This window comes from Bactrocera latifrons, unplaced genomic scaffold (assembly GCF_001853355.1).
Source record: "Bactrocera latifrons isolate USDA-ARS-PBARC rearing strain unplaced genomic scaffold, ASM185335v1 scaffold_384, whole genome shotgun sequence".
Lineage (NCBI taxonomy): Eukaryota > Metazoa > Arthropoda > Insecta > Diptera > Tephritidae > Bactrocera > Bactrocera latifrons.
This window is the reverse complement of record NW_017537028.1, coordinates 117773-123245: the sequence shown is the minus strand read 5'-3', so window position 1 is coordinate 123245 and position 5473 is coordinate 117773. Positions and strand designations below refer to the sequence as shown.

The window sequence follows — 5473 nt, the reverse complement described above, 5'->3', positions numbered from 1 at the left end:
AGCAGACATAGAGGAAACAACTTTGTTTATACTATATAGTGATACTTGTATATACTCGTATTGTAAAATCGATCGGTGAAACATATTTCTGTTGGGACCTTCTTCAGAACAAAAGGAATACATGTGCAAATTCTCATGTCTTTCCGTGCTGTGGTTTGGACGTTATGCGGGCATATAACGCAATAGCTTTTAATTTTTATATAGTATGTAAGGTAATTTGCTTTAGGTAAGTTAGCATAAGTTTAACAATGCGCACACATACATGTATTGAAAGAGATATTTTTATTAGGTCATTCACGGGATTATTAAATTAGCTTCTATGCATTGCTCTAAGTAATAAGAATTCAGATTTAAGTTCCTCTTAATGTTGACGTGCTTAAATAACATTTAATGTTTACACATGTTACCGTTGAAAGGGGATTGCAGTTAAATGGCAGACTTGGCAACGAGGGGGAAATTATATTCAATCATAAAGAGGTCATAAAATTAAGTAAGAGCTCAAAATCAAAGCGATGCGAAGGAAATGCGATTAAAGCTGTTAAATAACTTTGTGTGTATCGTTATACTATTGTTGTTTAAAATTAAGGGAGCATTTGCCGATTTACATCATAGTGTATAAACTGATGCATTATAAAAGCGCCACACAAACAGAATTGGGTTTTTCTGTGAGCAACAGTTTCAGCGATAGCAAAAAATAAAATACGTATTACATTTCAGTCGCCTATTTCTTCTGAAACTCATGGACATAAAAAAAAATTTGAAGACTAAAATAATAAATTTAAATGTCAATATTATAGTAAAATGAGACAACAAATAAAATAATCTTTAAAGATTGTAAGAACTTTCAAACTTATAGTGGATACAGTTATTACGTAATCCTACGAATAAGTGTGAAGCACATAATAAAGCTCAAAAATTTTTAAGTAATCCAATAACTGAAACAAATTGTAAGTATCAAAAAAGTTAACCATGTTAAGACAGACTTTAATATGCAAGCCGTAATGTTACGTGCAATATTTAAGAAGACTCCGACACCTTATTAAAAATTATAAGGGATGGGCAAGTAATTTGATATTCGCGCAATTGTTGTGAACTTAAGTCAAGAAAAATATGTCATGATGTCTTTTTTAAGCGATTAATAAGAAATTACTGTTTCTTATTAACCGAAATTAGTAAAATACCGCGTCCGGGTTTGGGACATCAAATTTGAGCATCATTATATTCAGTATTTAGAGAGAAAAGACAATTCATATCTGATATATTATTAGCATATTCTACAGGTCATGTATTCCCCTAGATTTATATCTTACTTTATATGCCTATTCTTCTGTAATGAGTATTGTACATATATAAGTTAAAAAACGTATTGCTAATTTTATAAAAAAAAATATTTTCTTGCAGCTATGCTCCTTTATTGAGTTTCACTAAAGAACTACAATTTACAATTAATTATAAGTATAATTCTAGACCTATGTTTTCCGCTGCAACGGGTATGAAGCTGCTGACACTGCGCTTCCCAAAGGTTGCCACTACACGTGTCGCACTCTCAGCGATTTAGTGGTGTCATATTATATTACTTTGTATCATATAATATTAACGCATCATATGATAATTTTTGAATGTATGGGGTGCTAACTAGTCCCCCCTTGAAATTCAAACGTCCTCGTTTGAATCTTTAGGTGTATTGAAAATTTGGTTGAGACCTTGCCGGTTGTGACAGATTATTGGGTTCCTCTACTTTTTGTTTAATCAAAAGATTCTTCACGAAAATTAAGGCGATGACTATTAAAAAGACGATTAGAGTGATGCTGGTTCCGTATTTGACTCTGTTTGCTGCTTCTAACAGACTTACTTCTTTTGTACTGTTGAAGTGAGCTGTTTGAGCATCTCCAGCGAGAGGAATTATTCTATGTTGAGTGGTGCGGATGACGGTTGTAGGATAGCTGGTACTTGCTGTTCTTTCTTTCGTTATAGAACTTTTTCCGTTGATAACAATGGTTACGTTGGTGTACAAAATGAGGAAGGTCCCGTTTAAAAATGTAGATTCTTTATTTATTGAAATTTCTCCGTTGTATTAATTTAGAAGTATTATTCCAGGTCCCATTTCCTCCATAGTTGGGATATGCTGGTTGTTGACCTCCGTGCAGTTTGGCAAAGGACTTTTTGAAATATTATTTATACCGTTTTCTTTTATGCGGCGCATTATTTCGATTAATGTAGAGTGGAACCTTTCCACTTGTCCGTTAGTATGGGTTTTATATGGAGGAGTAGTGTAAACTTCTATTCCTAATTCGTCTTTCATCATAAATTTTAAAGAGGCTGAGTTTAGAGATGCCTCATTGTCGATAACTATTAATTTTGGTACTCCGAAGAAAAATATAATATCTCTTAAGGAATATCTGACGTCTTCTATTGCTCTGCTATTCAGGCTTTTTGTTACTGCGTATTTTGTAAATTTATCTAGAGCTGTCATAACTATCTTTCCCTCTGTTAAAAATATATCGATATGAACTGTGTGTCCTGGATATGTTGGTAATGGAGTTTCTGCAATTTTCGGTTGGTTAGGATGTCTCTCGTACTTGTTTTGTTTACAGACGGTGCAGTTGCCTATTATTCGTTTTATTTTATTTAGCATACCGGGAAAATATTTTGTTTCGAGAATTTGTGTTTTATTTTCAGTGGCATTCCTATGTGCTCTTAGATGTTCTTTTAATATGACGTTCTCCTGTTYTTGTTCATTATTAATATCTTCAACTAATTTTTGGGTATATCAGCTTTTAATGTTCCTAAAATGAGATATTTTGCATCATACCCATTATCCTTTCTTCTGTATGAATTCCATTTATAACAGATGGCTTAAGGTATCGTTTCATGTAAGAAATCAATAACTGTTCGTTGTATTCTGGTTCTGTAATTATATGCCTGCGAACTGTTGGAAAAATTATTTTAAATTGGTATGAAGATATTTCGTCAATCTTGAAAAAAATTTGATTTTTGAAAACATTAATTGGAACTTCTGTACAAGGGATTGAATTATGACTCGAGCTTTCCTCACCATGAATCGTAGGTGTGAGTGAGTTTATTTGTATTGGTATCATTGAAAGGGCGTCTGCAACTACATTTGTTTTACCAGGTTTGTAAGTTAGTTCTTAGTTATATTCTTCTAAAATGGCTGTCCATCGCTTCATTTTACTATTAGTGTTCTTATGGCTTAAGCCATAGGTAAGAGGTTGATGATCGGTGATAATTTTAACTTTTTTTGACCGTAGAGGTAATTTCTAAGTGAATTAAGTAACCATATTATACCAAGCATTTCTTTCTCATTGGTGGCATAATGTTCTTCGGCCTTACTTAGAGTTCTCGATATGAAAGTAATTGGTCTACCGTCTTGCGATAGGACGGCACCTAATGCGAAATCTGAGGCGTCGGTCGTTAGTTCAAAATCTTTGTCGAAATTTGGATACGCTAAAACTATATAATTGGATACTAAAGTATTTTTTTATATTATTAAATGCTTCTGAGCATTCGTTGTCTAATTCTATTTCTATATTTTTCGAGTTCCGTTTGGAGACATGACCAGCTTCTCCTCTTAACAGTGCTGACATACCTAGGAAAGATCTTAATTCTTTAAGGGCTTGTGGAACTGGGAGTTTAGCTACCGCTTCTACTTTTTCGGCGTTGGTTTTTATCCCGTTTGAACTAATTACATATCCTAAAAATTCTACTCCTTCTTTAGCAAATGTACATTTGCCTAATTGGATTTTCATGTTAGCATTTTCTACGGTTTGAAGTACTTATTCTATATTTTTAAAATGTTCATCTTCGTTTTTGCTAAACATTATTACATCATCGATGTAAACATAGCATCTTACTGCTATATGTTGACGAAGGATATCGTATAGTACTCTTTGGAATGTCGCTGGAGCATTTTTTAGACCGAAAGGTAAGCGTAGGAATTCATATTTTCCGTTGTTTACGGAAAATGCGGTTTTTTCAATGTCTGCGGTCAAGCGAAGTGGAATCTGATGGAACCCACTTTTTAAGGCTATAACAGTAAATAGTTTATTGTTTCCCAGATTTGCAAGGACTTCGTTAATTTCTGGTATGGGGTATTTACCAGGGATCGTAACTGAATTGAGTTTACGATAATCTACGACCATTCGAWATTTTTTTTCGYCAGAGGCATCTGASTTTTTGTTAACTATCCAAATTGGGGAGTTATACGGAGATTTCGATCTCCTKATTATTCCGTTATCTAAGAGTTCTTCAATTTGGCGTTCGATTTCGTATTTTAATGCCATGGGGTACGGGTATGGCTTGGAGTAGACGGGGGTTTCAGTTGTTGTCCGGATTTCGCCTTTTACGAGGGTGGTGTAGGTAAGTTTTTCATCCGGATCGGATAAAAGGTTTGGACATTTATCGATAATATTATTAATTTTGTTTTGTTGTTATACTGAAAGATGTGGATATTGGTTGCCACATTATTCACTTCGTGGGATATTCGTTGTTTTAACGTTATATTCATACTTTGACAAATTGTCATTAAATTTTTGTCAGCATGAATAATTGCTTTTAATTCTTTAAGTGTGTCGTTGCCTATTATGCCGTCGAACGACCCTAGAGTTGGTAGTATGAAAATTCTTATTTTTCCTGTCTGGTTGGTCCAAAAATGTCGACAAAGGTATGGTGGGTAATTTCTATTGCTCCGGCAACCGATTTCACTGTAAAGGGCTTTTCATTCGGAATGGGATTCGTAATTCTAGTGGATTGAATGTAGTTCTTATTGGATCCGGTATCAATAAGAAAATCTATCGCGTCTCCGCGCCTTGTTCTAAATTCGTAATAAGGCAGCGAAGACGGCGCTAATCAAAAAAATTAATAGTATCAGGTTCATTTTTACTTGCATTATCGTAATTGCTATCGTAGAGATTGTCATCGTATATCCCGTTAGGGTCTAATTCTTAGTAAAAAAATGTCTTTGTATTTTGCTTGGAGGATGAGTCAGTTGTGCGAAAATCGGACGTTTGGGTGGTCGATTGTCCTAGAATGTATTGAGCCTATTCTGATAATTGATTTGTCTTGATCGTATTGATTGGTCGACTTCCATTTGGGTCGGTGGTTTAGGTGGTAAATTTGGCCTATTATTAAAGGAGGTATTTTCTCTAGTAATATGGGGGTTGTTCGGGTAATTGTTGAGCCTTGATATGAATCCTTGGTTATTTTGCATATAGTTGGGAGAGTTTTGGGGATATCGGTTTGATTGAAATTTCGTCTAGGCGAGTGGTTACATGTTAATTCGGGGTAAAAAACTCCATTGTTATTATAGTTATTAAAATTTTTATTTCGAGGAGGTCGTGGTGGTGATTGAATATTTGCTTTGTGTGTATTGTTGGCATGATTTATTCTATATGTCATGTTGTCAAGTTTTTGACATAAATGTAGTGCTTGGGGTAAGGTTGTCGGTTCTCTCATG

At 34.3% G+C, this 5473-nt stretch overlaps 1 protein-coding gene across 1 annotated transcript in view; it reads left to right on the top strand.

Moving 5' to 3' along the window:
• The first annotated feature begins 663 nt into the window (after positions 1-663).
• Positions 664-5473, top strand: part of LOC108972183 (sodium- and chloride-dependent GABA transporter 1-like) — a 113639-nt gene continuing 108829 nt past the window's right edge. Inside the window, exon 1 of the mRNA XM_018938695.1 lies at positions 664-947. The gene's annotated coding sequence lies outside the window, so the exon portion shown is untranslated. The remainder of the gene's footprint in view (positions 948-5473) is intronic.